This window comes from Ostrea edulis, chromosome 10, assembly GCF_947568905.1.
Source record: "Ostrea edulis chromosome 10, xbOstEdul1.1, whole genome shotgun sequence".
Classification (NCBI taxonomy): Eukaryota; Metazoa; Mollusca; class Bivalvia; order Ostreida; family Ostreidae; genus Ostrea; species Ostrea edulis.
The window spans coordinates 4,169,892-4,196,182 of NC_079173.1; the positions used below are offsets into that span (position 1 = coordinate 4,169,892).

General features: G+C 37.3%; 1 long non-coding RNA gene across 2 annotated transcripts in view; it reads right to left on the reverse strand.

Annotated features, from left to right (window-relative positions):
• Window positions 1-14,765, reverse strand: part of LOC125666601 (uncharacterized) — a 20,507-nt gene extending 5,742 nt beyond the window's left edge. The window contains exons 1-6 of one of the 2 annotated variants that reach the window (XR_008799251.1): window positions 14,709-14,765; window positions 12,641-12,774; window positions 11,572-11,716; window positions 9,339-9,446; window positions 6,382-6,508; window positions 4,176-4,279 (exon numbers count right to left, since the gene is read on the reverse strand). This is a non-coding gene — a long non-coding RNA (uncharacterized LOC125666601). Of the gene's footprint in view, window positions 1-4,175; window positions 4,280-6,381; window positions 6,509-9,338; window positions 9,447-11,571; window positions 11,717-11,865; window positions 12,187-12,640; window positions 12,775-14,708 lie in introns of those variants that run through there. The other variant, XR_008799250.1, reaches the window with a different exon arrangement.
• Between the last annotated feature and the right edge of the window lie 11,526 nt (window positions 14,766-26,291).

The following is a 26,291-nucleotide window of genomic DNA, read 5'->3' on the forward strand; positions in this document are numbered from 1 at the left end:
CTTTAAAAATCTTCTTCTCAAGAACCACTAAGCCAGAAAAGCTGATTTTTACATGAAAACTTTCTGACATAGTGCAGATTCAAGTTTGTTCAAATCATGGCCCCCGGGGATAAGATGGGGCCCCAAGGGGGGGATCAAAGTTTTACACACAAATATATAGGGAAAAACTTTAAAAATCTTCTTCTCAAGAACCACTGAGCCAGAAAAGCTGAGATTTACATGAAAGTTTCCTGACATAATGCAGATTCAAGTTTGTTCAAATCATGGGCTCCGGGGGTTGGATGGGGCCACAATAGGGGATCAAAGTTTTACATACAAATATATAGGAAAAATCTTCTTCTCAAGAACCACAGAGCCAGAAAAGCTGATTTTTACATGAAAACTTTCTGACATAGTGCAGATTCAAGTTTCTTCAAATCATGGGCTCCGGGGGGTAGGATGGGGCCACAAGGGGGATCAAAGTTTTACATACAAATATATAGTTAAAATCTTTTTCTCAATAACCACTGAGTCAGAAAAGCTGATATTTACAAGAAAACTTTCTGACATAGTGCAGATTCAAGTTTGTTCAAATCATGGTCCCCGGGGGGGTAGGATGGGGCCACAAGTGGGGGGGGGGGGTGTCAAAGTTTTACACACAAATATAGAAAAAAACTTTAAAAGAACCATTGGGCCAAAGAAGTTGACATTTACATGAAAGCTTTCTGACATAGTTTAGATTCAAGTTTGCAAAGGGTAGTTTGGGCCATAATAGGGACCAAGGTTTTACATGCAAATATATATGGAAAGTCTTCAGATATGGGCCAAGGTGACTCAGGTGAGCAATGTGGCCCATGGGCCTCTTGTTTTTAAAGAGACCCAAACTTAGACAGAATCTCCTGAACTATTTAAAGTACGACCTTTAGATTTTGTATATGAATTCTTACTGACAGAACCTTTCATTTTACACCATTGTCTTTGACTTTGCAATCTTGACCTTGAAGTTTGACTTGTATCATATTTCAAAACTTCATGTGAAACTTGAACCTTGCTGCTCATTACTTTTGAATTATAAGTGATTGGTCATTCATTTTTCATGTGCTTATTTCTTGTGACAAAACCTTTATAGCTATCAAAGTTTTTACTTGTGACATTGGCTTTGGACTTTGACCAACTTTTTAAAAAACCTCAACAAGGTCATATCTCCGGAACTATTTAAGCTGGGGCTTTCATATTTTGTATATCAGATTCTTTATCACAAGACCCTTTGATAAAATGATATTTGATACAATGACCTTGAAGATTCACTCCAACTCCAAAACCTTTATTGGAACTTCAACTTGCTGATAACTTTTGAATGGTGAATAAGAGATCTTTCATTTTACTAAATCCCAGAGACCTTGAACAATTCTATATGACCAATCACTTCATGTTGAATTCTTGAGTTGGAGAGGATATTCTAAGATTTAGGAACTTGTGTCCGATTCTTTTGTTAAAATATCTGGAAAATAATACGTTAAAATCAAATTTAGTTGATTAGTAGAAGAATACCCATGTGTTAATAAAATGGCCACACTTAATGCAGAGAGTTAATTATACATGGTCGTTGACTACACTCTTTTCTTTGTTATTCGCGATTTGTTTTTTAACTTCTGGAGATTTTACTGCTCACAGTTCTTCAAAGAGATAATACAGCTCATTTTGCCCAAAAATCACAAAATAACAATTTTCCTAGAGTTTTCTAAAATTTTGTTTCATTATTGAAGGTATGAACTTTGCAATTTTGATACATTTCTAAAGTTGAAAATTCTTGTTTAAATGCAAAAATTAATACTTTCTGATGGCCCTTGCAAAAAAATGAGCCTCCAACAATAATGTACAGACGCATGACCACTGACAAGGAACAGTGCTGCCCTCCAGTGAGAGAACGCGAAAATAGGTAGATCCAGTATTTTGACATACTATGCGAGAATAACAATATACAACTCACACGCGAACTAAAATTTACATGTGGATCAGTATGACCGTAACCAAGAGCTACGGGAAACACATGCAGGTCTTTAAAAGTAAGTACTATTTTTATCTGAACACATCGCGCACTTGTTTATAAAAAATTGTTTGGTCAATAGGGATATGGAATGGTTTCCGCTAGGGGGATGATTTATAATTTCTTAATTATATGAAAAGTAAGTGTGGATCCCTTAAGGGGTATTTAAATAAGTTTCTACATGACCAATTAGCTGTCATTCTAAATCACGTGTGATAAAATAACCATGTAAGCATGAAGAAACCTTTGAATTCCAGATGATCTTCAAAGTGTAGCTGAGAGAACACTGATGCGTTCAATGTTATAAATTGACAGTATCAATATGATTCTATAGGTGTGCATGATTTTAAAAAATACTTGATTAGAATATGAAAATGAGCTGTAGTGTGGATCCTTTTGACTTTTATCTCCGATAATATACTGCTTTTGAAAACAAAGGCCCACAGGTCTTATTGGTCACCTGAATACTAGTGAAAAAGTATCAACACTACTCCCACAGGCTATGGAATCTAGAAAAAAAATTCCTGTTCTGAACATCTAAGCTAAATTCTAATATTCAGCAACAGTGTACAACAAGATGCGTTCTGAAAACTTCACTGCCCTCAAAAGTGCCTACACTGATGAAAGGCTTTAAATAATAGGTGTATTAGCATTAAAACATCAAAAGCTATGACTAATTTGGACCCATCCTAATTTCATAACCCTGGGTTTTAAAATTCACAATTTTTGTACATCCTTTTTTGCTATTCATAAGTATGCATTTAGATTTTATACAATAACAGCCAACTTACACATAAATACTATATACTAAGTTTGGGGTCAGAACCTTTACTCTGGGGATCATCAAATTTACAATTTTGGTAAAGGACTGCCTGCTCTATCCATCTAGTTTCAATTTAGTATCAATAGCACTAAAGAGGATGTTATTTAAGTGTTTTTCACATAAACACTATATACCAAGCTTGGCCCCGCCCTGGGGTCAGAACCCCTACCCCAAGGATCATGAAATGTACAATTTTGGTAGAGACTTTCCTGCTCTACATCAGTATGCATTTAGTTTTTCTTACACGTGTGCGGTTCTTGAGAAGATTTTTTGAAAATTGGTCAATTTTGGGCAGTTTTTGCCCCGCCCCATAGGCCCCAGGGTTGCAGGAATCCTGATATTTACAATTTATGGTCCCTTTGTTCCAAATATGTTTCATACCAAATTTGAAAAGAATTGGAATGATAGTTATCAAGAAGAAGTTAAAAATGTCTATTGTTCACCATTTAATAACGGACCATTTTGGCCCCACCCTCATACCAAAAACCCCTACCCCTGGGATCATCAAATTTACAATTTTGGTAAAGGACTACCTGTTCTTTCTAAATATCTATTTATACTTTCAATTTAGTATCAATAGCACTAAAGAAGATGTTATTTAAGTGTTTTACACATTTAGTTTTTCTTACACATGTGCGGTTCTTGAGAAATTTTTTGAAAATTGGTCAATTCTGTGCAGTCTTTGGCCCTCCCCTAATGCCCCAGGGGTGCTGGAGTCCTGAAATTTACAATTTATGTCCTAAATATGCTTCATACTAAATTTGAAAAGAATTGGACAGGCAGTTATCAAGAAGTTAAAAATGTTCCATTGTTAACGCACGACGGTCGACACACAACGCACGACGGCGGACGACAACCAATTGCAAAAGGTCACCTGAGTAAAAAACGAGCTGCCATAGCTATACAATTGCCTTTTCTCAAGGTTCATCATTTTACAAAAAAGAGAAGATTTTTCCTCTATATTACTATGTAATACTTCTGATCCTCTAATATGACTCCAACATTTTTGATCCCCTTTTGTGGTCCCATCTTACTCTGTGGTGCCATAATCTGAACAAACTTGAATCTACACTATGTCAGGAAGCATTTATATAAATTTCAACTTTTCTGGCTTAGCGGTTCTTGAGAAGAATCTTAAATAACTCTACCCTATTTTTTGTTATTACCTCCCCTTTGGATGGATGAAAAAACTGATGCTGGACAAAATGTGATCAGAATAGCTCACTTTAGCTTTCAGCTCATGTGAGCTAAAAAGGTTTAACACTATATGCCCCAGCCATTCTCTGAATGAGGCATAAAAGATTTTACATAATTTCATTAACAAACCTGACATTTTCTACAGCAATAGAGCTATCCAAGTCCTACAAAATGTTAGAGTCTCGGGGAAATTATCTTCATCCATCAGCCAGACATCTCAAGTAACTGCTACCCTGTAAAATTGATTTAAACATTAAGTACTAGGTACCCAAAATGATTTCTTCCCACCATAATATTATGCTATTAGAACAAGAATGTCTACAAAAATCCATGTAATCATTCTGAATGTACCAAATTGAGAACAAACGTCAATTTAAAAACACTCATAACACAATATCTTATCTCTGTATACAAAATAAAATGTACATTAAGTCCTATACGACATCAATGAAAAGTTTCTCGCCCCCTCACCTCCCAGCGTAAAGTTAAGAAAATAGTTCTCCATCCACTCTTGTCTCAATGTAAAGTTCAGAAAATAATTCTCATCCCTGTCACCTCACTACACAAAGTTCGGAAAATAGTCCTCCAACCCATCACGTCTCAACGTAAAGTTCAGAAAATAGTTCTCCACCCCATCACCTCCCAACATAAATTTCAGAAATCAGTTCTCACCCCCTCACCACCCAACGCAAAGTTAAGAAAATAGTTCTCCAACCAATTATTTCTGAACATAAAGTTCAGAGAATAGTTCTCCATTGATCACTGTTCATTATCTTCAACTTTTTCCTATCCTAAGGATAAAAGGATTTTCACCATGTGTTCACATGTAAAACTTTGTCGCCCCATCCTACCTCCAGGGTCCATGAATTTTATAAATTTGAATCTGCACTATGTCAGGAAGCTTTTGTGTAAAAGTAAACTTCTTTGGCCCAATGTTTATTGAGAAGAAGATTTTTAAAGATTTTCCCTTAATATTTATACACATGTATATAAAACTTTGATCCCTTATTGTGACTCCACCTTTCTCCGGACGTCTCCATATGAGTGAAATTTTCTCGAGTGGGACGTTAAACAATATACAATCAATCAATCAATCTACCCTTCTCCTGGGGGCATAATTTAAAAAACTTGAATTTACACTAGCATCTCAGGAAGCTTTCTGGTAAAAGCAAACTTTTTTGGCTCTGTGATTTTTCAGAAGACGATTTTCAAAGATTTTACCTATACATTTGAATGTAAAAGTTTGATCCCCTATTGTGGCCCTAATGAATCCCTGGGGGTCATGGTTTTAACAAACTTAAATCTGTACTATGTCAGGAAGCTTTCATGTAAATTTCAGCTCTTCTGGTCCAGTGGTTCCTGACAAGATAATTTTTAAACAATCACACTCTATTTTTGCATTGTTGTGATTATCTTTCATTTGAACAAACTTGAATCCCCTTTACCCAAGGATGCTTTGTGCCATGATTGGCTGAAATTGGCCAATTATTTCTGGAGAAGAAGATTTACAAAAGTCATCGGATGTATTTTCACTATAAAATTTCACTATTAACCCCCCTTGGAAAGAGACACGACGCTTCATTTGAACAAACTTGAATTGTGTCAGGTTTGGTTGATATCGGCCCAGTGGTTCTGGAGAAGATTCTTTAAAGATGTTAATTTAGTTTCACTATTTTGCTATTAACTCCCCTTGGAGAAGGGTGTGGCCCTTCATTTGAACATACTTGAATTCCCTTTACCCAAGGATGCTTTGTGCCAATATTGATTGAAATTGACCCACTGGTTCTGGAGAAGAAGATGAACATGTGAAATGACTATGATGACCCCTACGACAATGAGGACAGACAATGGACAAATTTTGGTAAGAAAAAATGGCCCCAATGTACATTATATCAGCCCAATAAATTTCAGAATGTCCCCACCATTTTACCATAAATGGGGTCATTGGCCTGTTGTGTTTGTCCTTCCCAGGCACCGATGACCTTAATCCTATCCCCTGAAGCCAGATTTCAAACAATTTAAAATATGTCAGGAAGGTTCACATAACTTATAGACGTTTCGTCATTTCTAGTTCAGTAGTTATGGAGACGATTCTTAAATAACCCAATACTATCTTTTTTCAATTGTTGATTATATAACCTTTAAAGCTCCTTCATTTAAACGATTTCTAATCCTTTAACAATACTAAGTTTGGTCAAAATTGGGCTATGTTATTGTAGAGAAGTTGAAAATAACTTTACAGATGGACAGACAGATTTTCAACGGACAATAGGTGACCGGAAAAGCCCACTTGAGCTTATAGCTCAAACAAGCTAAAAAAAGATAGAAATTTTACCAGTTCCATACAAATGTTTGTCTCCAGAAATGGATCAGATGATCAGAAAATTTCTGTCTGCTTTTAAGAGATACCGGTAGGAACTGCTCCTACTGCACGGTGTCACAATCTCATGAGGCCCAGGGAGCTGAAAACCAAAGTGACAATTAGTGCTGGAATGACCAGAAATCAGACAGGTACTAGTAAATGAAAGTTTAAGCAAATTAAAATCCTCATGAATTTTGTCAAAAGAAGCCAGCTTGATATCCTCGCGGTGTCCAAGAGGTTAGAGCGTTCGCCCAGCATGTGGAAGACCGGGGTTCGAATCCCGGCTGCGACAGACCTAAGTCGTTAAAATGACGTATTAGTCATTCTTTAGACATCCATGCTCGTGGAGGGACGTGTTTTGCCGATGTCAGGATTTTGCTTCTCGAGTTGCTCAACATATTTGGAAAGGAAATTAAAATTTTTATATGCTATTGCCATGGTGGTGGAACCTTGGTGGTTCTCTTTAGGCCTAGGTGGCCATAATTTTACATACCTAGGTGGTCTCGTGTTTAGTCTAGGTGAGCAGTATTAATTGCCTTGGTGGCTGAATGTTCGATTGTTAACCTTGGTGGTTCTCGTTGCAGGCCTAGGTGGTGAAATATACACTGATTATTTTACATATATTGCTGGTTTTACGAGTTTTTTTATATATGGCCTGAGGACATTTGTTTAAATTGACCTAGGTGGTCAATTTTGATAGAGGCGGCAAGTAGCACGTGCATTCACTGACTGGTGTATAGTTTACCTGGTGGAAACAGTTATGAATCTTCAAGTTTATTCATTGTGTTTTGAATGGTATTTAAAAGCATTCATTACGTGATCTTATACTGTTGGAAAATATGAGTTTTTAAATATGTGAAATTTATCGGGAGAGCAATGAATTCTTTTGTCTTGCAATCCAAGGGACACTGATGCCCTAGTGATTTTTCACGTGGATTGTGGGCGAAGGGATTCTTCCTTTCGATGTGATTAGTGCTGGTTGTGTTGTCAGATATGTAAGATTATAGTCAATGATTATAATTTTGCAGAGAATGAAGTTTGTTCCAAACAGTATGTTTTTCACGAAAGTTCCGACTTGGGAGTTGAATAGTGGTTTCAACCCTATGAATGTGAAGATTAGGGAACAACCGGCATGGATTACACTTGAAGGAGGAGTCCCTTTGCCTACAACCCATTTACCTTGCGCAGAGGAAGTAATCAATGGTGACATGACAATAGATTGTTTTATTTTTATGCCCCCCTTTGAAAAAGAGGGGGCATATTGTTTTGCAACTGTCGGTCGGTCAGTCTGTCGGTCGGTCGACCATGTGTTGTCCGCTCAATATCTTTCGACCCCTATGCTTGAAAACAACCAAACTTTGTACAGGGGTTGCCCCTGGAGAGTAGATGATCCTTATTGATATTCAGGTCACATGGTCAAAGGTCAAGGTCAAACTGCTGGTCTTTACCCCATGTGGTAGACCATGTGTTGTCCACTCAATAACTTTTGACCCCTATGCATGATAACTACCAAACTTGGTACAATGGTTGCCCTTGGAGAGTAGATGATCCCTATTGACCTTCAGGTCACATGGTCAAAGGTCAAGGTCAAACCTCTGGTATTAAGCCCATGTGTTGTCCGCTCAATATCTTTTGACCCCTTTGCTTGATAATAGCCAAAATTGATACAGAGGCTTGCCTTAGAGAGTAGATGATCCCTATGTATTTTCAGGTCACGTGGTCAAAGGTCAAGGTCAAACTGCTGGTCTTAACCCCATGTGGTAGACCATGAGTTGTCCGCTCAATATCTTGAGAACCATTCACTTGATTGTAATGATATTTTATATGTAAGTTGGTTATAAAAAGAAGAGGACCCCTATTGTTTTTCAGATCAAAAGGTTAAAGGTCAAGGGTCAATCTACTCTAGACATAGGAATATATTGTCCGCTCAATATCTTGAGAACCCTTTGCTTGACAGACATTAGACTTGGTACACTGGTACATCATCAGGAGAAGATGACACCTATTGATTTTGAGGTCACATGGTCAAAGGTCAAGGGTCAAACTGGACATAGGAATATATTGACCACTGAATGTCTCAAGAACCCTTTGCTTGACAGACATCAAACTTGGTACACTGGTACATCTTCAAGAGTTGATTTTTAGGTCACATGGTCAATCCACTCTTGACATAGGAAGATATTGTCTGCTCAATATTTTGAATTGATGATACTACTCTCAATTAAATGACGTGTGTGTATATAACCCTTTTCAATTTTGCACCATGGGGGGCAGGCATATGTGTTTTACAAACATCTCTTGTTATTTTGAATGTTAGGAAAAGGGTATTGTAGTTTTGTTTAAATGATTGAATGGAAGAGGAAGATTGGGGAAGTGCAGAGTTGTTTATGCCCAAAACTAAACATGATCTGAATGCTGGAGGATATTAAACACTGAGGATAGGGTAAGAGCCTCATTGGTTAATATCTAAGCGGAAGTACATGTGACGTATTAGTCATTCTTTAGACATCCATGCTTGCTTGTAGGTAGCGTACACCAGTGGGATGATGATGATGATGATTCACTTCAATTTACCCACCCACCCACCCTTTATGTATGGTTGAAATGTAATTTGTAGGAAATGAACTATTTACCAGTACATCCATAGTAAAAGTGCAAGTACCACGATTTTGGGTGATGATGATGACTTTGGGTCCTAATATCTATATGCTGTAAAATATTGGTCATTGGGCCATGTTTACTATGGATGCAATGTTTAATATCGTCCTACATTCGGATTTCTCTCTGCAGAGTTTTTTACGCCCAAAACTAAACATGATCTGAATGCTGGAGGATATTAAACACTGATCATAGGGTAAAGACAATGGGTGATCAGAAAAGCCCACTTGAGCTTATTGCTCAAACAAGCTAAAAAAAGAAAGAAATTTTACCAGCTCCATACAAAAGTTTGTCTCCGGAAATGGATCAGATGCTAAGAAAATCTCTGTCTGCTTTTAACTCCTACTGCACGGTGTCACAATCTCATGAGGCCCAGGGAGCTGAAAAACCAAAGTGACAATGAGTGCTGGAATGACCAGAAATCAGACAGGTACTAGTAAATGAAAGTTTGAGTAAATTAAAATCCTCAAGAATTTTGTCGCGGTGGCTGAGAGGTTAAGGGCGTTCGCCAAGCATGTGGAAGGCCAGCGTTCGAATCCCAACTGTGACAGACCTAAGTCATTAAAATAGGTAGTGACAGTTCCATCGCCAAACCATGAGGTGTGGACTATGACAGACCTAAGTCATTAAAATAGGTAGTGACAGTTCCATCACCAAACCATCAGGTGTGGACGTCACGGGTCCTCAGAGATTACCTTAAAAATAGATGTCTCGTGTCACAGTAGGTGTGGCACGCTAAAGAACCCTCACTGCTTAATGACCATAAGCACCGAACATAGGCCTAAATTTGAAGCCCTTTACCAGTCTTGGTGATGTCTCTATATGAGTGAAAAATTCTCGAGTGAGACGTTAAGCAAGATACAATCAATCAATCTAAACAAGAGATTCACTGGCCTCATCGGTTGTCACAATTTTGACTCAAGATAGGAAAAACTCCTCATTTTCAAACTGAACATTTTACATATGGAAAGGAAACACAAACAAGAAATAACTTGATTCACACAGAAAGGACACAAACAAAACCATTCACACTCTACATGCTCACTAGCACTCAAAACTCACACACTCAAATTACATAACATAACGCTTTTTCCAGTTGCTCAAAACGCTTTACAATACATTATCACCCCGGCAGACTTTATATCAACCTAGAACTTTCTAAGCTTACTGGGAAGCATACAGTGCAAGCTGCCATTACAGGTGCTAGAGCACTAACATTCTAACAATATCTTTCACTGTCTATGGCCAGGTACCCCTTTTGCACTTGGGTGGAGTGAGGGAATTCAGGTAAAGTGCATTTCCCAAGGACACAACGTCGGCTCTGCCGCGGCCAGGACTCAAACCCACGACCTTTCGGATGAGAGTCTGACAGGCTAACCACTAGGCCACTGATGGTGGACAATGCATGCCATCTTAAGACAGACAGACAGACATACATTACTGTACAATAATACGTCCCACTGACAAACGGACTTACAGATATTGATGTACCATGGTATGGCCCGTCTACAGACAGACATACATTAATATACCATAATACGTCCCACCTACAGACATTGTCCCATAATACACCCCATCTACAGGCGTATATGCAGATATTGCTGTACCATAATACAATCTATCTACAGATGGATGTACAGGCATTTCTGTACCATAACACTGCCCATCTACAGACAGACATACAGATATTGTTGTACCATAATACGTCCCATCTACAGACAGACATACATACATTGCTGTATCACAATATGTCCCATCTACAGACGAACATACAGACATTACCGTACCATAATACATCCCATCTACAGACAGACATACAGACATTGCTGTACCACTATACGTCCCATCTACAGACAAACAAACGACATTGCTGTACCATAATACGTCCCATCTACAGACAGACATACAGACATTGCTGTACCATTATACGTCCCATCTACAGACAGACAAATGACATTGCTGTACCATAATATTTCCCATCTACGGATGGACAGACATACATTGCTGTACCATAATATGTCCCATCTACAGACAGACATACAGACATTGCTGTACCATAATATGTCCCATCTACAGACAGACATACAGACATTGCTGTACCATAATATGCCCCATCTACAGACAGACATACAGACATTGATGTCCCTTACTACGTCCCATCTAAAGACAGGTATATAACATGTTCAATTGGTAATGCACGACAGACGAAACACAATGATGTATGCAGACCAACAGCAATAATCACTCAGGTAAAATGCATTCCTGCAGAGTCAAGTACATGTTAATCTACTGTTAATTCTTTAGGTAAACTGGTACAATACAGGCAGCTATAACTCACGTCTTTGACTACAAACCAAATTGACAACATTCAAACAACATTTAATATGTAAAATAACATCATTAGCAAGTGCTGTATTATAATTTACATCGTCTAAGGGAGATCACTGTAAAATCTGTCTTCATGCTCTTTACACGAACTAAACTTTTTACAGTAAAAATGAATACTTCTCTGACTCTTCTTGGGGCAAATGAGGACACCCACTGATTGCTACACCCCAGCACTGATTTCAGTAAATTGTTCAGTCTCCAACAGCTGGCAATGATGGGATAGTCAGTTAAGAACATTTCTTCTGCCCATGCATACAAGTCCCTAAAAATTTTAATGATAATTTATTGCTAAAATTGAGAATGTAAATGAGGCTGAGCTGATTGAGACACATATGTTGCCAGCTGGTAAATGTCAAGACACTCAGGAGAAATGAGTCCCTACATGAAATCCCTGTTTAGAGTGAGTGGTACCTGCTATAACCCCCTGTACACATTATGTACTCGGGGTGGGTGTCAGAGTCGTTCTTACTGTCAGCAACACAAACTCACTGTACTCCTTCCATGTAAGTGTCAACTAAAAGCATGAAATAATTAAAATGGTGACAACGAATGAACTTTGCTGAATATATGGTTGTAATATTCTTGTATAGAAACAAGAGACGAGACATGCAACTTTCAAACGTTTATCTAGTAAACTGTAACTCAACAAGTCGTACCCATGATTCTTATATACACAATCATTAAGTTGTACACAGATAATTCAGATAATATTACAATGGTCACTTCTATGACAATGAGAAAACGAAGATGACATCGACTATTGTGTAAAGTTTTATGTGACAAACAAAACCTAGCTCAGACCCATTTTTTTAATATCATCTTTAAATTATGTAACAAGATGACTTGATTTATTTCTTCAAGAGATTATAAATACAGTGTATATATATTTTTTCTTTTCTAAATTATTTGCTAGCAGTTAACATGATTATTATGTACAATATATATATATATATATATATACTGTGTGTTAGTAAGTGTAACAATGAATGTTTGAAATCTAAGAACTAATGTTTTCAATAAAAGTGTTTTATTATATTCATGAATCATGATTTTTTAGTTAGCTGTTTTTATATCCATTGGGCCCAAGGGGCGGTAAAAGTTTTCAAATGATTATTAAAAAAAACAAGTTGATACGCGGCCAAGTGACCAGGAAGTAAAACTAATTCAAAATAATGTAGCTCTGTACCTTGTAATGCTTCTTGAGAAACTTCTCTGACGGGACGAACAGTCCTGGTCACTCTTCTGATAATGGACTAGGCAGATTCATTTCAAGTCTGTGTGTAGTGCTACGATCCCATCATTAGCTTAGTAGACAGCATCCTAGATAAAATAAACAATAGGAATTAAATAAAAAACATAAACAAATATCTCAGTACAAAAACAAAACAAGCGAGACACAAAGTAGACAGGATTACGAGCCCGAGACAAAAAAGTGGACATCCTGAGCAGCGTTCAAATCCAAATCATTAGTTTTACAATTATTCTTTGACATTAATATTCTTTTAATTATTACACGAAATGATGCATTTTTGATGCTGTGCCCCACAACGAAACCCCACAGGTGGATATAGTGCATCTTCCCCTACTTGGACTCCGGGGTCGTGATGTTAACTAAGAATCTACAAGACATGGAGATGCTAGTACACATAATTCTAAAAAAAAAAAATAGAATTCATCATGATTGCTAGGGTCCTTTGAAAGATTTTCATTTAAAATGTCTACTTTATTCATACGTAATCATTACAACTCTTTTGTGACTCCATCCTAATCCAAAGGGTCATCTTAACATGAAATAACTGTAATCTACAGTGAATGAGGATGCCCATCTGAGTTGCAGCATTATCTCTTTTAAAACAAAAATCTCAGTTCTGTGTATTCCTCCTTAGTGACCTCATCTTGAACACAAGAGTCGTGTTGTGGACAAATTAAGGTACATGATGATGCTTGCATATATATTTATTTATTTGTAAAATGAATTTAAATTTGTGGTTCCTAAAAAGAAAATTTATTTTGGAAGAAAACACTTTTTCCTCTTGTGACCTCACCCTGACCTCAGTAGTCAATGTGTGAACAAAATTGAATGTACACTTCATAAGTATGCATGTATATTATTTTAACTTATATATATATATATTCCATTAACCATCATGGTTCTTAAGATATACGACAGAGACTTGGTGGGCCTTACTGCTCACACAAGTTTTTGTATTTCTGTAGCCGCTGTCCGAGATCATTGTGTCTACAAACTGGAATCTACACTTAGTACACGAGGGTGAGGGCATTACAACATAAAGAATTATATCATTGACGATTGTGGATTTTAAATGCATTTTGAAAGAATTCTTATCAAATACACTTCTATATAAAACTTTAGACTCCTAGGCTGTCCCACACTAATGGGTGGGTGGTGCAGGTCACAATGGTGTGCATAAATTAAAATTTTCTTAAGTCCTTACTCCTGTAACAGGAAGGGAGAAAATGCAATGGACCAGACCGGGATTCGAACCCGGGGCCCCCTGAATTCTCTAGTCAGGTGCTCTACCAACTGAGCTAACTGGCCACCGACGATCGAACCCGCCTGACCACTACATTCCTCCCTCCTTAAATGTCTTCACACCCTGAAGACATCAACCCAGGATCTTTATCCCCTGGCAGGCATTTTCACCTGTCAGTTCCAGGGGCTGGTCTACGGCACCAAATGTAACAGGAAGGGAGAAAATGCAACGGACCAGACCGGAATTCGAACCCGGGCCCCCTGAATTTCTAGCCCAGGTTCTCTACCAACTGAGTTATTTGGCCACCCCGGCGATCGAACCCGCCTGACCGCTACACTCCTAACACAGAGGCCACAATATTAAATAACTTGAACCTTTATATCAAATGTCATATTGTATCCTGTGGTTCTTTGAACCTCTTTTAATACCTCATACTTGTCCCCAGAGGTAGCTGTGACCCAAACCAGTGGCGGATCTACAGGGAGTTAACACCCCCCCCCCTACATTTGGTTGAATAATCTTTTAAAAAGAAGAATTTTTTGTCATTTTATGGTCTTGGGTAGAAAAAGTACACATTTAGGTCGCACCCCTTTCAAAACTGCCTAGATCCGCCACTGGAGTTACGTTAGGTCTAGGTTGACAATCCCATAAATATTTCTTTTATGCAACTCACATAGATCTATATAGATAATTAACCAGACGATATATTCAGTGTACTACCTAATAGCACTGTACCCGACAGTCATTTTTGCTAAGTACCTGCAAAGATCACTAAAATAAGCTTTCATCCATTTCCGTTTTCACAGCAAGTGTCTTCTGCTTCTTAAAGAAAGACAACTCTGGTAGAGTTTTAGTGGTATAAATGAACATGAAATGAGTTGTAGTTCTTGATAACAAATCGGTGGCGGATCCAGAAAATTCTTTCAAAAAGGGAGGTGAATCGAAGACCGCAAAAGAGCAAATTTTATGCTGATAATTTTTGGTTGATAACGTTCAAATAAAACCCACCCACTAGATCCGCTACTGTAAATTATGTACTGCTCAGCTAAAATTATCATTTCAAAATAGCAGCACATAATCTTCCCACTCCACATACTTATTGAATTGTCAAAATATTGTAGATCTCGCCACATTTTTTACGCTTTGGCTGTAAGGTTGATTTGAAGAAACTTTTCTCGCAATATTCAGATACGAAATAAGCCACAGGAAGACAAGCAGTCATTTCACCCCCCCCTCCCATCCCCCCTCTTAATTGATTTGTAAATGACAAACGATTCATAGAGCTTGAAAAATGTCTCCTATTTAAGTCATTTTTACTAATTTCGATCATTTTTAATAAGGTGAAATTAGTAAAATAACGCAAATTGTAAGGGGTTTATTTTTTTGGAAAAATTAAGTTCTCCTAATAAAGTAATTAATAAAAAAAAATCAAAAGATTTTGTCATTTATTTCTCCGGGAGTGGAAGAAATTATTGCTTCTTTTATCATTTAGTACATTTTTCCTAACAAGATACCACGATTTACCTTAAATTTGAAAATTTGGGGGGTGGGGGCGCCGGTTGCGCCCCCTTTAAATCCGCCACTGACCACGTAATTCTCATTGACCATGTAGCAAGTGACAACGTGGCAAGAATTCAGTCGTCCTCGAAAGCACGGGTTTTGACTTGCCTAGATCACACCAGGTATTCCAAGGCCGTCGTCGGCGGTCCGGCCGGTCCGGCCATGGCCGGACCAATATTTCCCATAAATTCCATAAAAAGCGCACGAATTTTAGTGTCAGATATACCGGAAAACGCTTCTAAGGGCATCCTAGAATAAAAAAATTTCCGGGGGAGCATGCCCCCGGACCCCCCTAGAAATGATCAATCATAAAAATGGCCGGACCAATCACAAAATCGTGACGACGGGCCTGTATTCGATTCCGATGCTAAGAATAGGGTCAGATATTCAAAACGCCGTTTGGGGTAAGTACATCATATCAGGGTTGAATTCTTGGAAAACACTTTCTAACTTTTATACAAACATTTACCTAATGCCTTGTTCACACAAAGAATTCAAATTAACGTAAGTTAATGCGAATTAAATCTGAACCGCTTTCACACGGAAATTTTTAATGCGCAGCCGTGTGAACGAGGCATAAACGTAATCAATTTATGGTGCAGAATATTTTAAGAAGAAATGTTTTTACCGCTTGTAAAGAAATTCCTGAAATTTTGATGTTGATGAAATTAATGCATTTGCCCGATAAAAAAAAAAAAATCTAAATCCCCGTTAATCTAATGTAAAACAAATCATTGGTTGCCTTTTGAAGGATTTAATTAACGGTTTACAATAGTCTTGCAACCCAGCGTTGACACAGGCATTAGCGAGCAGCTACATCCATGTACATATTGAGTTTTTCACCCCACTCCTTCAAAAAGACAAGAACAAAAGTAAGAAACGAAAAATAAAAATATGATCCGCTCCATTAACGGACTAGTGACATTTAATACTAGTAATTGAGTGGTGTGAGTAATTTGGAAATTTTGTTCAAATGAATACCGACTGTTCACTGCGTCGTATATCGTTATATTTCTTTACAAAATTAAAATGTTAGATATCAAATCGGGAAAACTTTCTTTTAAATTATATACTCATGTAGAACACAACACAATGTTTCAAGTTTGTCTTTTAAGAAATCATATGACTTCGCTGCATTTGTCATTTCAATTCATCCATTTTGACTAGATTAATATCAGCTTTGTCGGATCGTGAAATTTTATGAAAGAAGAAAAAATAAGCATCCTTTTGTCCATTGATGGCAGTGTCCTTTTGAAACGTAGACACCCCCTCCCCCCCCGCCGCACCTCATCCCCTTTTTCTGAAATTCAATAATGATGATATGCAGGTTTGATACTTAAACAAAACGTATACTAGCATTGTGTAACCATATTTTTTAAAATGTGATTTCTACAGTACTACAGTACAGCTCGCCTTAAACATTCATTCATTCTTTTGTTCAGGATGAGAATTCCATGTTTATATACATTCAGTTGTGTAACAATGTAGTTAAGGGAAGAACGGAGAAAGTGTGTTCGATTTTCCAAACAGAAAGTTTGACCATCCCCTTCTCTCTCTCGCACCCATCCCCTGTTTCTCTCTTCACGCACACACCCTCTCTCTCTCACATACACACTTCAAGTCGCACACATCTTCTCTAATCTCTCTCACACACGCATCCTCTCTTTCACATACACACTTCAAGTCGCATAGGTCTTTCTATCTCTCTCTCTCACACATACACTGTTACACATGTACACACACTGTTACACTTGTACACACACTCTTACACATGTACACATACTGTTACACATATACACGCACTGTTTCACATCTACACACACTCTTACACATGTACACACAGTTTCATATGTACACACAATATTACACATGTACACATACTGTTACACATGTACACACACTGTTACACATGTACACACAATGTTACATATGTAGACACAATGTTGCAAATGTACACACACTGTTACACATGTACACACACTGTTATACATATACACACACTGTTATACATATACACACACTGTTACACATGTACACACACTGTTACACATGTACACACACTGTTACACATGTACACACACTGTTACACATGTACACACACTGTTACACATTTACACACACTATTTCACATGTACACACACTCTTGTACATGTACACACACTGTTACACATGTGCACTCACTCACACATGTACATACACTCTTACACATGTATAGAGACTGTTACACACACTTACACATGTACACACACTGTTACACTTGTACACACACTCTTGTACATGTACACACACTGTTACACATGTTCACTCACTCACACATGTACACACACTCTTACACATGTATAGAGACTGTTACACACACTTACACATGTACACACACTGTTACACTTGTACACACACTGTTGCACATGTACACACACTGTTACACATGTACACACACTATTACACATGTACACACTGTTACACATGTACACACACTCTTACACATGTACACACAATATTGCACATGTACACACACTCTCACACATGTATACAGACTGTTACACACACTTACACATGTACACACACTGTTACACATGTACACACACTCTTACACATGTATACAGACTGTTACACACACTCTTACACATGTACACACACTGCTACACAAGTACACACCCTGTTACACATGTACGCACACTGTTACACATGTACATATACTGTTACACATGTTCACACACTATTACATATGTACACACAGTTACACACACTCTTACACATGTACACACATATAACAACACTGTTACACATGTACACACATATAACAACACTATTACACATGTACACACACTGTTACACATGTACACACACTCTTACACATGTACACACTGTTACACATGTACACACACTGCTACACATGTACACACACTGTTACACTTGTACACACACTGTTACACATGTACACACTGTTACACATGTACACACACATAACAACACTGTTACACATGTACACACACATAACAACACTGTTACACATGTACACACACATAACAACACTGTTACACATGTACACACACATAACAACACTGTTACATGTACACACACTGTTACACAGGTACACACACTATTACACATGTACACACTGTTACACATGTACACACACTCTTACACATGTATACACACTGTTACACATGTACACACACTGTTACACAGGTACACACACTATTACACATGTACACATACTGTTACACATGTACACACTCTCTTACAGATGTATACGGACTGTTACACACACTGTTATACATGTACACACACTATTACACATGTACACACACTCAGACATGTACACACTGTTACACATGTACACACCCTGTTAGACATGTACACACACTGTCACACATGTACACACACTGTTACACATGTACACACACTGTTAGACATGTACACACACTGTTACACATGTACACACACTGTTACACATGTACACACACTGTTACATATGTATACACACTATTACACATGTATACACACTATTACACATGTACGTACACTCATATACATATATACAGACTCTTACACACACTTACACATGTACACACACTCTTACACATGTACACACACAGTTACACATGTACACACAATGTTACATATGTACACACATTGTTATGCATGTGCACACACTGTTACACATGTACAAACACTGTTACACATGTACACATTGTTACACAAGTATACAATTACACACATTGTTGCACATGTACACATTGTTACACAAGTACACATACTTTTACACATGTACACACAATGTTACAGACGTAAACACACATATTTAGACATGTACACACACTGTTGCACATATACACACTGTTACACATGTACACACACTGTTACACATATACACACTGTTACACATGTACACACACTCTTACACACTGCTACACATGTACACACACTGTTACACATGTACACTGTTACACATTGTTCCATATACAGTACATAAACAGCTTTGGATCTGTCAGTCGGTTAGTGTTTATGTCGGTAAGCAAAGTCATGTGATCTCTACTTATTACTGTAGGAGCACTTTTCTTGACCGACATCAAACTTGTTGCACTGGTACATCTTAAGAAGTACATGACCTCAATTGATATCAATGTCACATGGTCAAAGGTCAATCAACTTTGATACTATTTTCATTTCTATATTTTGAGTTGCTTAATTGACCCTAAACTTGGTACACTGGTACATCCTAAGGAGTAGATGATCCTGCTTGATTTTGAGGTCACATGGTCAATGGTCAATCCACTGTGACAGAGCTTGAAATAATTGATAACCCGATGGCCTGTGACCAGTGAGTTTTGGATTTGGGCTAGTGCTTTGTAAAAAGTTTGCGTCATTTGGGCTAGTTTATTTAGATATTTATCAAAATTCCTAAACGATCAGGCTAGTAAATATTAAATATATGTGTGTGTCCATGTTTTTATCGTATGTAAAATGATTTCTTGATTTTGCTTCTGTTAGGTTGTACTATGAAGCAAATCGCAACACAATTTAGATAAAATGTAGCTTTCTGAAAAAATATTTGAACACATCAGAGAGCTAAAGATCCACCCCCAACAAAAACCTTCGATTTACGGTGCACAAAAAGATTCGCATGTTGAGGCCTTTTTTCTGGTATCTCCGTCTCATAGATTTCACATCAAAAAATTCCTAACATATGTTCCTCCTATATACTTGTATTCAAACTTACCTCGAAATATTCATTGATTAATATTATACAACCCAAAAACTTGCAGCCTTTAATTATTTCATTATTGCAGCAAACGGAATTCAAGAATGTTTCTAAGAAAGAGTCGTTTTACAGGTCATAGGAGACAATTTTCAGAAAAAAGTTAGTTTTGCACAAAAATGTGTTTCATTACTTTAATAATATTTGTAAATAAAATCATTCCGAAAAAATCTTCATGTAACAGATCGTCAAATTTTGCTGTGGTATGAAGTGTCAATATAGTATGATGACTTGATGATATCAAAGAAACTGTGTTGTTGCAAATGTGTATTTTCATATCCCCCCCCCCCCCCCCGCAACAAAGTTGGGGGGGGGTGTATACCGGAATTAGGTTGTCCTTCCGTCTGTAGACGCAATGGTTTCCGGGCTCTAAAGTGTTATCCTTTCCACCTACAGTCACCATATAATACACATGAACTACCCGTGGGATGAAGATATTCCCCATCGATTTTGGGGTCAAGCACACTCATAGAGGAGAGACTACTCAAGGTTTTATCATGCCCTTTCTTTTTTACACTCGGGAAAAATTGATTAATTAAATATTGTTTAACGTCCCCCTCGAGAATATTTCACTCATATGGAGACGTCACCAATGCTGGTGAAGGGTTGCAAAATGCAGGTCTATGCTCGGCGCTTACATGGCCATTGAACAGGGAGGGATCTTTATCGTGTCACACCTGCTGTGACATGGGACCTCGGTTTTTGCGGTCTCATCTGAAGGACCGCCCCATTTAGTCGCCTCTTATGACAAGCAAGGGGGTACTGAGAACCTGTTCTAACCCGGATCCCCACAGGCCACTCAGGAAAGAGGTAATAGCAACACCCTTTGGGAGATTGGGATAAGCGGGGGGTATTCTTAGTGAGCATTGTTCACAGTACATCTTGTTTATAGATTATAACTAACAAGCGACTACAGGTTTTAACCATCAAAATGGTGCAATGTGTTTTCATGTGTACGAAATGTGTTTTAATGTACTCCAAGGTTCTGAAAGATGTAGGTGTGAAATTTATGTTCATTGCACATCGAGATAAAATTCATTCAAAGTCACACAGAATTTGAAGTGACAATCATTTTACGCTATTATGGGAAATGATGGGAATCCATTGCATGTACACGCTACTTTGACAACTACAAGCATGGTGGAGATGGGAAAGACCTCCAAAATGTTGACGGCTTTTTTTAAAAGCATACAAATTATATATTGACGGTGGTGGAGATAATTTAATATTTACGTGACCAGTACTGCACGATATAGTCACAACTGATTTTTCAAGTCCCATTTTGGGTCCGAATTTCGGCCTTTTCCCCTTCTAAAAACTGTCAATTTTTTCCCTATTTAGTTTGCATTTCCCCCAATAATAAAATTATGAAAGAAAATGTATTTGAAAAAAATAAACATTTGATGTGAATTATATATACGACTTAACAAAGAGTTATGGGAATGATGATTTGGATGGAATCTAGTTGAAAATTTTAGAAGAATAAAGAAAATAAGATGTGTAAAATAAAGATAATATAATGTTATGATATGATTTTAAAACTTATTTACGATAAAATTGATTTTACCCAATTTGACTGAAATGTCGACAATTTTTCCCAATAAGAAAGCCACAGGACCCTCGTAAAAATATAGAAAAATCCCTGCATAAGCTCTTCTGATCAGAACTTTTTGTATAATATAAATAAATATAAGTAAATAAATATCTAACTTCATATGTTTAATGTTGCATTATCAGACCCCCCCTTTTTTTTTCTGTGTGAAAAAGAATGTCCAAGGAAAACGGTTGATCAGTATTGAAATTACAAATATATATATATATTATGTGAACTAAAGCAATTTTAATAGCCATGCAAGAGTTATTTTTATGCCCCGAGATCGAAGATCGAGGGGCATATTGTTTTTGTCCTGACTGTCATTCTGTCTGAAACTTTAACCTTGCTAATAATTTTGAACAATAAGTTATTGATAGACCTTTGATATTTCACTTGAGTATTCCTTGTGACAAGACCTTTCCGTGGGTACCATCATTTTTAACCCTGTGACCTTGACCTTGGAGTTTGACCTACTTTTTGATTGATTTAATATTGTTTAACATCCCTCTCGAGAATATTTCACTCATATGGATACGTGACAACCACTGCCGGTGAAGGGCTGCAAAATTTAGGCCTATGCTCGGCGCCTAGGGCCATTGAGCAGGGAGGGATCTTTATCGTGTCACACCTGCTGTGACACAGGACCTCAGTTTTTGCGGTCTCATCCGAAGGAACGCCCCATTTAGTTGCCTCTTATGACAAGCAAGGGGTACTGAGGACCTATTCTAACCCGGATCCCCACGGGTTACCTACTTTTTTAAAAAAATTTAACCTTGCTAATAACTTTTGAACAGTAAGTGATAGCTAGTATTGATATTTCACATGATTATTCCTTTTGGCAAGACCTTTCCGTTGGTACTAAATCTTCTGACCTTGACATTTGACCTTCTTTAAAAAAAATTGATATTGGCTATAAATTCTAAATGGTAAACATTAGAGCTTTCATATTGCACATGAGCATTTCTTGTGACAAGATCTCTCTACTGGTACCAACTACCAAGATATTTATCCTTGTGACCTAGCTTGGCCGTCTTTGGAATTGGCCATTATCAGGGGCATTTGTGTTTCACAAACACATCTTGTTTTCTAATGGAGCGCAAAAAAGTGTAGCGCACTTGGTATGCAATTTTGCCTACATAAATATCTTTTTCTTGAATATTATTTTTTACAAATATTCTGCTATATATACAATGTCAGTTTATACTTGTGTTTACCCAAATTACTTAATAAAGATGATCTATATGTTGATAGTATCTTTATTTGATAAGCATACACATCACCGTGATTAGATAGGGTAGATAGTAAATGTATTGAAAATGGATTAAATATGAAAAAAATCGTTCTCAAAATTTACCTTGAGATTTAGCAGCCTAGCTGTCAAACGTTAAACTTTTAAATTTGCATGCCTAGGTAGCATAGTGGTGTAAGTGCTCGGTAATCTTACACTTAAACTATACATTCTGAGTTCAAGTCCAATAATTTTCCAATCTATGTTTTTTTTTTTTTTTTGCTTTTCATTTTTGGGGGTTGTTTTCTTGAGAGGGGGGGGGGGGGTGTTTTAAATGTGATACATATTAAACAAAAATTAGTCATTTTCATCATAACTTATAATATTTGCAAGTTGCGACTTAAAGAAAGGGAATTTATTCCAAGATCACTGTAGTTCAGTTTGTTTACACTAACATGCTCCTGTGTGCACAGGATTTTCAAACCGTATACGCAATGTGGCTGACGAAAAGCTAAACAAATACTACAAGAAAAAGGACACAAATGCACAGCATGTAATAAGTAAAAATAGGTCAAGGGGGGGGGGGAGAACTGTTATACAGTTTGACTTCTTAAACGAAAATATAAAAAACTCATGTAGCAACTGTCATATGATATTTAGGCAAAGCTAAACAACCAAAGGCAAATGAACTGATGACATCTATTAAAGGCGCTGCAGTCATGTCAGAAAAAGACAGTGAGTTAAGTAATGCCATATGCAGGCTGTCCAGCGGCCCTAAAATTCCAAAAAATTCCTAATTTTTTTCAGTTTTGCTAAAATTCCTAAAAAAAAATGTAAAATTCAAGGGGAAATCCTAAAAAAGCCCTTATTTTTCATGTCAATTCCTACTTTTTTATCAGTCTTGAAAAATCAAAATGCATTCATACAAAATGTGTGTTATTAACGTAGATTGCAGTTCTTATTCAGATAATGCTGATGCAGTGAAAGGCAGTTGACCTGTGGATCCATGTGTCAAGCTTGTTTATTGGTTGTGACTTTGTGATAAAGAGTTGAGATTTATGTAACATCTTATTTGTGTGTCATGTGAGTTTCTTTATTGTCAAATTTGACAAGGTAGGTCCTTTTAAATAATTAAAACTTCCGCAATTTGGTTAAAAATTCCTAATTTTAGCCCTAATTTAGCCCTAATTTTTAAAAATTTTACCCCTAAAATTTGCCCTTATTTTTTGTCCAAGGGTGCTGGACAGCCTGCATATGTAAAAGGATTGTTGTGTAATAAGAATGTACAGGTCTATGAAAATATTGTACTGTTCATCAATCCAAATAGGAAAATAGTTTATTAATTAAAGAACGACTCGTATAAATATCAGTAATGCTAAACTGCGGCAGTTATTTGTCTTGGTCAACGAAACATCAAAAACGTTGGCCTTATATTTAAATATAGCACGCCAGTCTATTATTGGAAACCGGTGTTTTCCATTTAGTTTTCTGAGTCGGCCGTTTCGTCAGCAAATGCGCTATACCTCTTTGCAAATCCGTTTCTTTACCGAGGACAGAATTTTAAAAAACAACATTTTCTTAAGTAAATTGATTGTACTAAATGATTCTTCATATAAGCACTAATGTCACCAAGTTTATTCTAAAGGAATGTTAACAAGCCACACATGTCTATTTTAGTTATATCCACATGTTCTACTAGAAGAAATGCACGCTGTACATGTAAAAATACTGAAGAAAATAACTACGAAATAGAGCACTCGCGATGTGTGCAAAGGGAGTTCTGATCTGGCAATAGAATATATCCGATTCAGGGCGGAGTTTACCCATGTAGAATGAAACAGATGTTGGAGGGAGGGGGCGTGTCCACCTTTTCCCTTTAGCTCACCTGATAAATCGTTTTGAACTACGACTTTTAAAGGGGCGTGTAGAAAGTTTGATTCCTCTGCACTTCACACAAAGTTATGAGCCACATGATGAGTTCCTAGTTAGTATGTTTAAGAACACACATCTGCAGCTGCAAGTCAGCTTTCTTCATAATGCAGTCATCTACGGTGACATTACACTTTCACAAATTTTCACATGGGAACAAGTAGGAAAAATCTTTAAAAATATTCTTCTCAAGAACCACTGGACCAGAAGAGCTGAAATTTACATGAAAGTTTGTTAAAATGATGACCCCCAGGAGTAGGATGGAGCAATAATAGGGGATCAAAGTTTTAGATGCAAATATATATAGGGAAAAGCTTTAAAAATCTTTTGATCAAGAACCACTGGACTTGGAAAGTACAAATTTACATGAAAGCTTCCTGACAGTGTAGATTCAAGATTGTGAAAATCATGGTCCATGGGGGTAGGTGGGGGCCACAATAGGGACAAGTTTTACATGTAAATTTATGTAAAGAATATTTAGATGCTTACTCCCCCTAGGCACCTGATCCCACCTCAGGTGTGTCCAGGGGTCCATGTTTGCCCAGGGTTCGAAATTAACTTTTTCAAGCACTAGTCCGTACGGACTAGTGACTATTGATGTTCACTAGTCCGCAAAGCATTTCACTAGTCCGTCCAGTATATCATATGAAATGATCTTCATTTTCTTCAATAGTATTTAATCAAACCAAACACATCACATTTGCAAACAATTCAGACCACCATACTTCATTTTACATTCAAGATCTTCAGACACATACAGTAACCTCCGAGTTAATCACGTAACCTCTTTTATAAACGTCCATACATGTAAGTGCGTTCGAGATCGACGTTCCCATTGTTCTCGTGCTCAGTTCTTAGAGTCACAGGTGTTCAAAATTTTATCAATAAAGTCAATAGAATTCACTCGATTGACCAAGTCATGAGCTATAGTGTTATATTTTATGAACTCCTGTGTTAAGAGTCACTAAGGAGTAGAACGTGCGCACGAACGTGTTCTTCGACCACACTACTTACAGAGGTGGTGTGAGTTCTTGCACCTCGAACCCGTTCTCGTGATGCGAAGAATGGCGGTCTCGAACGCACTCCATGTGTTTGGAAGATCAGCATGTCATTGTCACACAAACACTTTACCATGCAGGTAATCGACCATAACTTCAAACATCTAAGAGACTCAAACAAATTTGCTAAAATCTTAACCAATTCAAGATTGATTTCCGGATTTTCACTAGTCTGTACGGACTGGTGCTATAGAGAGTTTACTAGTCCAAC